Source organism: Tamandua tetradactyla, chromosome 19 (assembly GCF_023851605.1).
Source record: "Tamandua tetradactyla isolate mTamTet1 chromosome 19, mTamTet1.pri, whole genome shotgun sequence".
Lineage (NCBI taxonomy): Eukaryota > Metazoa > Chordata > Mammalia > Pilosa > Myrmecophagidae > Tamandua > Tamandua tetradactyla.
The window spans coordinates 16,992,358-17,004,535 of NC_135345.1; positions in this window are offsets into that span (position 1 = coordinate 16,992,358).

Here is a 12,178-nt window from a genome sequence, read left to right on the forward strand (position 1 = left end):
TGAAAAAATAAGGGCAAAAAATAATAAAATAATGGGAGGAGATAGAGGGTAAAAAAAAAATTGAGTAGATTGAAATACTAGGGGTCAATAAGACAGAGGGGTAAGGGATTTGAGATGTAAGAACGTTTTCCTTTTTCTTGATTTCTTTTTCTGGACTGATGCAAATGCTCTAAAAATGATCATGGTGATGAATATACAACTACGTGATGATATTGTGAGTCATTGATTGAATACTTTGGATCTCTATATGTGTGAAGATAACTCAATAAAAAATATTTTAGAGAGAGAGAGAGAGAGAGAGAAGTCCAGTTCAGATGGAAAAAGACAAGAACTAAAATTGAGGATGTTTGGACAGCCAGTCAAATGTGGGATGAAATGAGGTCTAAGGAATAGTTTGAGGTGATAAGTTCAAGAATGAGGCCAAGAGCAGATACGTGGCAAATTGACATCCTTTGGACAAGGCTCTGGGAATAGATGTAGCCACACACAGTATGACACCTTTTCTCCCATATTTAGTTGGTTCTTTAGAAATCTGGATAAATTTTGAATGAAATTTGTCTTACAAGCCAGTAAACAAAGATATGAAATAAGATAGATATAAAAGACCAACGTTTGCCTGCCTAAGATCCCTGGACTCCCAAGAATCACACAAGTGTTGAAGGGTATCTGAGTTACCCTTTGGTTAGAAGTAAGACAGTTGGTCCTGCTTTCTCGGGATGTTGGTCAAGAGGCCATTCTCTGGTTCTGGAGTCTAAAGGTTACAGGTAAAGCAAGGGCTGTACCTGGAGTACTCAGGTGTACCAAATGTCAGAGCAGAAAGCCAGGTGAGTGTTGGTTAGGGGGAGATAAAAAAGCAAATGTTAAAATAGGAGGAGCAGAGACAGAATAGGAGCTAGCGTTGTAGAACCAAAGAAAGTAGTAGAAAATGGGCTCTAAATAGTTTTTAATCCCATCATTAAAAAAAATTTTGAGTATACTACATACCTGCACTACATGCAAATTATCATATACATGTAGAATTGTGCCAATAAGTTATATAAATCTTAACCAGTGGGAAAAATAAATATAAAGCTTCTAATATTGTGTAATTTCTACAGTGAAGACTCCATTTAGAGACCATTGATACAAAAGTCAAACCAGAGCAAGAAAAGATTAGACACAAAAAAGAAGGGAAAATGTTTTATTAGCAAAGTTCTAATAAGTAAGCAATAAGCAGAGAATATGCATTGCTGTGTTTAGAAACTTACACATTAACAATAAACACACATACTTGTTTTAAAGCGATCTCAAGTTTACATCTCTAAACTACCATCATAAATAATATTAAAGAACATCAGTTCACTATTCTTGATCAAATACTGATTCCACACTTCCTTACTTTAATAATTTATAAATATAAAACTAAAGATATATTTCAACCAATCTAAAAAGAAAATTTGAAATGGCCATTTCTTTTATATGTATTGAAAACATCGTTAAAAATTCCTCTCTCAAAAACCTGAAGTAAAACTACCTAAGACTTTGTTACCTAACAAACTTACATCATAACAAATTTAAGTTTTAGACAGGCATTTTCCACATAATTATGAAGTATTTTCTTTTCCTAATAAGCATCTTTTAAAATAAAAACTATGGGACATCTTCGTCCTTTTCTTCATTAAAGAAAAAGAAAAAAGAAAGAAGGGAATCAGCCAAGGAGATTGGCTCAAAAATAGTGGGGCTCCTACTTTTGGAGACCATAGTACCTGGATCAATCAGGTTGGTTTAAAGAACAAGACGTAGAAAAGAAAATAATGACCTGAAAGGTCTTCAGAGAAATTGATTATTCATAATGGAAAATATGCCTACCTCTACCTGTGATAAAGCCAGCAAAATTAAAAACTAGATTATCTTTTTAAAATGTTAACTAGAATTACACCAGCTCAATGTAGTCATGTCCATCTCTTTGTAGATGTCATTGCTAATATTTATTTACACTTTGAATTAACAAATGGGGAAATATATTATCTATTATTTAATAAGAACCTTGCAAGGCTGAACTTTTCTATGTTTGTCAAGATTTACAATGGGCTGAACTTTTTTAAATGGGAAAAAATATCAATAGAAGTTGTCAGGAATTAAAATGCTGAACTTGAGTATTTTTTATTTTATGCTTTGAGGCCGCCAATGTGGCTATTTCCTTTGCCAAAATGATCTTTCAACCTTGAGAAATCTTCTAGACCAGCACTGTGCATGAGCTTTCTGTGATGATATATTCAACACCTGTATCTGTGCTCTGCATATGGTAGCTACTAGACACACGTGACCATTGAGCAGTGAAATGTGGCAAGTGTGACTGAGAAACTGAATTTTTTCATTTTACTTAATTTTAATTAATTTAATTTTAAATGGTCACATGATTAGTGGTTTTGTATAGTGCAGCTCTAGAACAAAGTGTCAGGCAAATATCTAATAATAAATTACTAGTAATGACTGACATAGTTATGAAGATCTGGGCAGAATTGCTCCAAATCCGCAATATAATTTGTCGAAGTTACTTCCTTGGAATTCAACAAACTACAAAATGAAAGACTGAAGGCTTTAAGTACAAGATATGAGAATATAACCAAAACAAAACAGGGTTAGTGACCTGCTAAGATAGAATAAAAGCCCCACCAGTAGCACAATGGACAACAAATGGAATGAGGCAGAAGCATGTCTAGAATTAAAGACAACAGGGCCTGAGCTGAGAGATAAAGGAATATAAACGTGCCAATGAGTAATCTTTACTCTAGACTTGGCTTGCATGTTTGGCATACACATCTAAAAAGGGATGAGAAAAAATTGGAGAAGGTCCAAAGGACGAAATGACTCCACTGTTGGATCCTAGAATCACAATGGGGTAATATTGAATGTATTATGGCTTTTTAATCCAGAGAGTAGAATTTAAGGGTAACAATATCTGCCTTCAGGTACTATAAGAGGCATAATAAGTGGCATTTGCCAAATGTTCCTCATGAACACAGAGGAGGAAATTATACTTAAAATACAATAAGGAAGATATTTCGTTTAGCCTGCAGAAAGATTTGTCTACTCAGAAGCTTAACAGTGAAGAAGTTTCCTTTAATCAAATAGACATTTTGAGTATCAGAGTCTGCCAGACATGAGCCTAAAATGATAAACAAAGTACAAGCCCTGAGCTCCAGAAGTTTAGCCTGTGAGGGTGGGAAAAGGACACATTTCCTCATAATCGCCAAACAAGGATATGCCTTTTAGGAGAAGGGTTTCGGTAATTCTACATTCATCCCTCCATTCTTTCCTTACAAAGAGAGTTAAACAAACAAGCCTCAGGAGGAAGCAAAGCACTGTGTCATAAATACAAGGAAAGCACCAGAAAACTCCTAATACCCCACCATCAGGTAAATGCTGGATTGAAGTTTAAAGAACCCAGTTACTTCCATGTCTGGAAGCTAGGATGGTGGAGTCTGTGGGACAAAATATGCCCAATTTATCCTCTCCAATGTAGTTGCTGGAGCAGAATCAAAAAATGAGGCAGTCGCTGTCCAGGGAAGTTGGCCACCTGGAAACCAGATGTACAAAGAGTGGTATCAGCAAGAGAGCCAATTGCTGATGAGTCCTGAGCAAGGGTGGCCATGTAATGGCTAATATAATTAAACAGGACTGTCCCTAGAAAATTGGACTTCAGGTCAGCCTACCTAAAGTCACTGAACTCTTACTATTAGACATTCGTTTTGCCTAACCAAGGCTCAAGGTCTACCCAGTCAGGTCAGCGACTCCAGGTTCATGCTACAACTACTGTGATTATTATCACAGATATAATCAGGCACTGAAGAGAAATCAGAGGAGGGAGTGTGTGAAAAAAGGGCAATTGCATATTATGCAACATTGAATTAATTTGAAAGACTGTGAAATAAAAATGTTAATAAAGTCTCAATTTATGAACAAAATTTGAAAGTATGCAATTTCTAGAACATTGTTAAATTCATCAGGAGTTGTTCATTTTCAATGATGCTATACAACGTGAATAGTAAACAGTATTTACATTACTGTAATGGTAATTTACATTACCATTTGAGCGGGTGAACAGAAATACCCACCATCAGAAATACCCTCTCAGATTATGGGGAAAATTAATCTTTAAATATGTGAGTTTTGAATTATGTATATATTTTTAAAAATATATTCCCCATGTAAATTGTAAGCTCTCTATTTAAGAGCAGAGGGAGAAGGAAGGGAGGAAGGAAGGGAGTAAGGGAGGGAGGAAGGGAAGGAGGGAGGGAGGGAGGGAGGGAGGAAGGAGAGAGAGAGAGAGAGAGAGAGAGAGAGAGAGAGAGAGAGAGAGAGAGAGAGAGAGAGAGAGAGAGAGAAAGAAAGAAAGAAAGAAACAAAGAAAGAAACAAAGAAAGAAAGAAAGAAAGAAAGAAAGAAAGAAAGAAAGAAAGAAAGAAAGAAAGAAAGAAAGAAAGAAAGAAAGAAAGAAAGAAAGAGAAAGAAAGAAAGAAAGAAAGAAAGAAAGAAAGAAAGAAAGAAAGAAAGAGAGAGAGAGGTTTGGAATATTTATGAAACAGTAGGAAGTGGGGAAGGGAAAAGAGCCTGGAAGAAATTAGTTGAGTCAGTGATTCCCAAAAGCCAGTCTTCAATTCAGTAGCAGACCATTATGGCGTTTTCATAAATCCATAATGAAATGAGAAAAACAAAGACATTGCTTTCCATTAAGCTAAATTTATTTATTTATTCATTAATTCATTCAAGTTGTCCTTTATTATGTCCTTTTAAATTTGTTGACAATAAAGTATCGTGTTATGAAATGGTGGCGATAGTGAATGAAAGCGGTCAGGGTTTTTGTTTTGGGGGTATAGCCCGAGAATCGAACCTGGGTCTCCTGCTTGCAAGGCAAGCATTCCACCACTGAACTATCCGTGCACCCTTACTTTTTTTTTATGTTCTTATGTGACGAAATAAGATTCAACAACCCAATTTAGGTCCACAATTTATTTTTCAAAAATGTTACTGCTTCACAAAATGCAAGAGACTAGGAACCAAGGCCCTACAGTAAAAGGTCTAGACAATTGAACAAGGTATCAGATTCATACTGAGAATAAATCTACATGTTGATTTAAAATATATTTGAATTTATATTGCTAATTAAATGGAGACCACTAGAAAAAAACATAAATAGTATGCATATATTTCGAATAATTGCAAGGAAAACAGTGGAACAAAAAGCACTATTAATTCAACAATAGGCAAGAAAGAAAAAAGAAGCAAAGGAAACAAAATAACATAGTAAGAATAAATATGCCATTAGAAGCAATAAAATATATCTGGGTTATATTTGCCAGGCAGAAATTCCCAGATTGGTCATGAAAACCAAACCAAACAAACGTATTTTTTGAATTTCTGTCGGCTATTTGCAGGAATTACTTTAAAGTAAAACCCTGACAATTTTCAAATAAGGTTATAGAAAAGGGTATATCAAACAAATGCTAGCTACTATTCCCCAAATGTTCTTCTGAAAAGAAAACAGTATCACAATACAAATTTCAAGTGAAATGAAATTAAAGAAAGTGGAACATTAAACAAGACAAGAAATATTTGTTTATGAAAACTAAAATCCACCGAATAGTTACAACAGCACTTAATGTATAAAGCAAAAACTGTGAGAAAAGCAAGCAGAAATGAACTAATCCAAATAAGTGATAAGATGGATTAATATGCATAATAGACATCTCTTAGAAAATGACAGGGCTTCTATATAAGTAGAGATTTAAATCTCACAATTAACAAACCTAACCAAATATTTTTATAAAGGAGATCATATACAACAGGAAGTGTATATTTTTAACACTCATGAAATATTTAAAGATAAATGCCACAGGTGGTACAGCGGTGGCTCAGTGACAGGAATTCTTGCCTGCTGAGCTGGAGACCCAAGTTCAATTCCTGAAGCCTGCCCATGCAAAAATAATAATCATCATCATAATCATAAATGGCACAAGAAAGTCTCAGGAAGTTTCCAAAGTAGAAATTACACAATTTGAGGGCATTAGAAATTTACAAAAGGAGAACCAGCAGTATCACTTCTCCTCACCCTGCCAAAATTACTATTTACTTGGAATTTCTAAAAAGCACTTTATTTTTCCTGAGTAAAAGCAGAAATGAGAACCAAAATTATAGATTCTTCCAAAATCAACAGCAGTGGAAGCATTACATGACAAAGTCTTTGAGATGCAGTCTCGATGGTATTCACAGATCATTGATTTATTTATTAGATTAAGTTATCTAAACACAATTCAAGAAATTAAAAATGATAACTAATGGGTGCATGGGTGGTTCAATGGTAGAATGCTCACCTTCCATGCATGAGACCCAGGTTTGATTACCTTAAAAAAAAGATTGGAGGATGGAACATCTGAAATCCAAAAAAAAGATTAATAAATATTTAAAAAGTGTTAATATACAAAATATAAGTTAATGAAATAAAAAATAAAATGTAAATGTAAAATAGATTTTAAAAGAAGTATTAATCAATAAAAACAAAAGCTTTTACTTTGGATGGAGAAACAACAGCAGCAATAAGAAAAATGAGGGAAAAAAAAAAGACAAAAATAAACAACTAAGAGACAGACACAGAAGGGATTTAAAAAATTAGTTTTCTGAATCCCATTTCCACTACTTGCTAAGGAACCTATTAAACCTCTCCTCTGTGCCTCAGTTTCCACATCTGTAAATTGGGAATGATATTCATACTTACCTCAGAGAGTGAAAGTATTTAAGACGGTGCCTGGCACCATAGTATGCAATGTATAAATGTTTCAACGTTTATCGTGAGAAAATGTATGGGGTTCTAAAACATAGGTAAACCACCAACATTGAGTCAAGAAGAATTTTAAAATTTAATAGCTTAATAATTAAGAAATAAATTGAAAAATATAGTCAAAGATTTAGGACTAAAACATGCATCAGGAGTGAGGCCAGCAAGATGGTAGTGTTTGATGATCCAAGGTTCTGTCTCCCCACAGAATTTTTAAACAACAAGCAAAAACTGACAGAACCATCTTTCTTAGAGCTAAAAAAAAAAAAAAAAAAAAACACTTAAAGGGTGATGGTAACATGGCAAGTGATATATCAAGAAAAAGGCAAATTAAAACACAGTAGGAGAATCTTGTAATGCCCTGACCGTCCCTTCTACCAGCTCAGTGCAGAGCCAGTCCTGCTCCCAGTGTGGGTCCCTAGGCTTGGTTCTGGAGGAAATAGAGTAATTCTTGTACACATACTAAGGTTCACATATGTCTGTACCAGTCTCTTTGGTGGCAGCCTTAAAGATATGCATCTCTGGCTCATTCTCAAAACTTGCCCAGTATGCAGATGTGGCTCACAATGCAGTTAAGTCAGTATATGAAACAATGAAATTGCAGTGACAAAGATTAGCAGTTTGGGGACATACAGTGTAGTACCTGGGTTTGGTAAGAAAGACTAATTTCTAAGGGAAAAGAGATTCAGATCCATGTAAATGGGGTAATTCCTAAGGCCACACACACATACACGCCCAGGAAAAGATGCATGCTCCTTAAAAAACAGGGTTCACCCTATGCTTTTGCCTTGGGTTTTTCTTTAAATTTACTCTAAGCCTAAGCTCTGAAGGATCATACTTGCACAAGCTAATCTGAAAAGATCGGAAAAAGTGGGGGCTTTGGGTATTCATTTTCTTATGGTTAACTCCAGAAATTCAGGGTAATTTCTGTCATAACCCTAGCGGGATACAAGCTTAAAGAACAGATGCCTTAGTGGCTGCATTCCAGAGGTAACTCATTCAAATATCAAATTGCCCGGTGTGCAAAAAAAGATTACAAAGCATACAAAGAAACAACAAGTGATGGTCCATGCAAAGGAGCAAGATGAGACATGAGAAGCCATTGATGAAGAAGACCAGACCTTGGATATATAGACAAAGACTTTCAAAATTGGCCTAAAAGTGCTCAACAAGCTAAAGAAACACATTGTGCTGGTTTGAATCTGTTATGTACCCCAGAAAAGCCATGTTCTTCTAATCCATTCTTGTGGGTGCGGACCCATTGTACCAACCTTCTTGACTAGGTTGTTTCCATGGAGATGTGACCCACCCAATTCAAGTGGGCCTTAATCCTTTACTGGAGTCTTTTATGAAAGGACACAGAAAGCTCGGAGCTGAAAGACATTTGAAGATGGGGAAAGAAAACATCCCAGGAGGAACTAAGAGAAAAAGAAACACCCAGAGATATTGGGAGACAGCCACTGAAACTAGAAGCTGGGAGAAAAGGACCAGAAGGCCTCTACATGTGCCTTACCATGTGACAGAGGAACCTCGTAGGCTAGCAGTCATTTTTCAGTGAAGTTATCCTTTTGTTGATGCCTTAGTTTGGACATTTTTATGGCCTTAGAACTGTAAATGTGGAACCTAATAAATCCCCATTGAAAAAGCCAACTTATTTCTGGTATATTGCATTCCAACAGTACTACCAAATTGAAACATACATATGAAGAATTAAAAGTGTTCAGGAAAACAATGGATGAAAAAAAGAGACTACCAATAGAGGTAAAAACCATTAAAAGGAACCAATCAGAGCTGAAGACCACAGCAATAGAAATTAAAAATTCCCATGTGAGACTCAACAGCAGCCTGGAGCTGGCAGAAGAATCAGTCAACTAGAAGATAAATCAAAATTATTCCCTCTAAGGAGCAAAAAGAAAAAAAAAATGAAGAAAAGTGGGCAGAGCCTGTGAGACACTATCAAGTGTTTCAATATATGCATATGGGAGTCTCAGATGATTAAGAAAGAGGAAGGGGCAGAAATAATATTCAAAGAAATATTATGGCAAAAAGCTTTCTAAATTTAACAAAAGATTTGACTATACACACCCAAGGAACTCCACAAACTCCAGATCAAATAAAAGCAGGATGAACGCAAATAGGCCGACACAAAGACACAATATAAACAAACTGTTGAATGCTGTTCTAGTTTGCTAGCTGCCGGAATGCAACACACCAGAGACAGATTGGCTTTTAATAAAAGGGGATGTATTTTGTTGGTTCTTCAGAGGAAAGGCAGCTAACTTTCCACTGAGGTTCTTTCTTACGTGGAAGGCACAGGATGGTCTCTGCTGGTCTTCTCTCCAGGCCCCTGGGTTCCAACAACTTTCCCCGGGGTGATTTCTTTCTCCATCTCCAAGGGCCCGGGCTGAGCTGCAAGTGCTGAGATGAGGAATGCCAAGCTGCTAGACTGTGCTACATTGCGTTCTCTCATTTAAGCACAAGCCAATTAAGTTAAACGTCACTCATTGCAGCAGACACGCCTCCTAGCCGACTGCGGATGTAATTAGCAACAGATGGGATTCACCTACCATTGGCTCATGTCCACAGCAACAGAACTAGGTGCTTTCACCTGGCCAAGTTGACAACTGAACCTAACTACCACAAATGCCAAAAGGCAAAGAGAGAATCCCAAAAGCTACAAGAGAGAAGCAATGTGTCATGTACAAGAGAACCTCGATAAGTGCCAATTTCTCATCAGAAACCATGGAGGCAAGAAAGCAATGGGATGAAAGTGACAAAATGCCAACCAGCAAAACTGCCTTTCAAAAAGTGAGAAATTAAGACATTCCAAGATAGATAAAACTCCAAGGTAGAGGGAGTTCATCTCCCCTAGACCAGCTCTACAAGAAATGATAAAGGGATTTCTTCTGGTTGAAAGAAAGGATACTACACCATAGATCAAAACCAAGAAAAAAAAGTAAAGATCTCCAGTAAAGTTAGTGACATGGTAAATATAAATGCCAATACGATTGCATTTGTGGTTTGTAACTTCACATTTTTCTTCTTACAGGTTAAAAGAGTAATAATAAAACTATGGTTTGGGACTTCCAATATATAAATATGCCATTTGTGACAATAACATAAAGCTATGGCAATGGAGATTTATGGGAATATAGTTGTATATGCTATTGAAGTTAATTTGGCATCAAACCAAATGAAATTTATAGATTTAGAATGTTAAATTTTAACCATGTGGTAACCACAAAGAAAATATTTTTAAAATGTGCATTGGAGGAAATCAGGAGAGATTTTAAAGGGTTCAATACAAAATATCAACTAAATACAAAAATAGACAGTAATGAAAGAACTGAGAGACAAAAATTTTTTTTAAATGGTACAAGATTTACAAAAACCAAAGAGCAAAATGGCAAAACAAAGAACTGTATTATCAGTAGTGACTTTAAAGGTAAATGAATTAAAGTCTCCAATGCAAAGGTAAATATTGGCAGAATGGACAAAAAAAAGCATGACCCAACTATATGATATTTACAAGAGACTTGCCTTACATTCAAAGACACATTAGCCTGTGTATTAGTTTGTTAAAGCTTCCAGAAATCCAATATTCCAAAACAGGTTGGCTTTTATAAAGAGAATTTATTGAGTTACAAGTTTACAGTTCTAAAGCCATAAAAATGTCAACTAAGGCAGCCAGAGAAAGATATCTTAACTCAAGAAAGGCCAATCTGAGAAAGTACTTGGCTTAGGACTGCTTGTCTTTTGATCCTGGTTTCAAACAGCTTCCCTGGGGCGTTATCTTTCTGCATCTCCAAAGGTCTCTCTCTGTGATGGCTCTGAAGCTTTTGCCAATATGGTTCCCTCTTAAAGGACTCCAGTGAGTGACCCACCTTGAATGGGTGGAGATTCATCTCCATGGAAATCACCTAATCAGAAGGTCCCACCCACAATTGGGTGAGTCACATCCCCTTGGAAACAACTTAACCAAAAAGATTCCATTCAACAATATTGAATCAGGATTGAAGGACATGGCTTTTCTGAAGTACCAGCACAAGTTGAAAGTGAAAAGATAGGGAAAATTACATGTAAATAGCAACCAAAAGAGAGCTGGGGTGGCTATATAAGTATCAGATAAAATAGATATTAAGCCAAAAACTGTTAAAAGGGACAAAGAAGGATACTATATATTGATAGGAGTGTCAATTTATCAAGAAGATATAATGATTATAAATATATATGCACCTAACAACAGAGCCTTAAAATATATGAAGCAAATATTGACACATTTGAAGAGAGAAATAGATACTTCTACATTACTAGTAGGAGACTTGAACACATCACTTTCAGTAACTGATAGAACTTCTAGACAGAGGATCAATAAGGAAACAAAGGACTTGAGCCATACCACAATCCAAATAGGCTTAACAGACATGTACAGAACACTTCATCCAACAATAGTGGAATATACATTCTTCTCAAGTATACACAAATCATCTCTAGAATAGAACATATGTTAGGTCACAAAAAAATTTCAAAAAGATTGAAATTATACAAAATTTTTTCTCATATGCCAATGGAATGAAGTTAGAAAACAGTACCAGAGGGAGAAATGGAAAACTCATGACTATGTGGAAATTAAACAATATGCTCTAAAACAACCAAGAGGTCAAAGAATTCACAAGGGAATTTAGAAAATATCTTGAGGTGAATGAAAATGAAAATACAACATAGGCAGTGCTCTGAGGGAAATTTATAGCTTTAAATGATTACATTGAAAGATAAAAAAAATCTTAAATCAGTAAAAATCCAAAATCCTAACTTCACTACTGAAGGCACTAGCAAAAGAAGAGCAAACTAACCTCAAAGTGAGCAGAAGGGAGGAAATAACAAAAATTAGATTGGAAATAAAACAGGCATCAGGCTTATTTTCTAAAAACAGTAGGTGAAGCTCATGGCACCTGTGCCAGTTTGAAACTATTACGTGCCCCCCAAAATCCATGTTTTAATCCTGATCTAATCTTCTGGGACCAGACCTATTGTTTAGGGTGGATCCTCTTGATTTGGTTGTTTCCATGGCGATGTGCCACACCCAGTGTGGGTATGACCTTTTCATTAGATGGAGATGTGACTCCACTCATCCAAGGTGGGTCTACTGGAGTCCATTAAAAGGGAAAACAATTTGTAGAAACCCCGGAAGAAGAAGAGACAGAGACACAGACATTTGGAAATGCAGAAGCCCCAGGAGACACCAGGAGCTGAGAGAGCTGACAGAGCTAAACAGAAACCAGAGCCAACATAGACACAGTGATCTGGAAATGGAGCGCCAACAGAGAGAGTAGACGCCGACACATGGATATTTCGAGACACAAA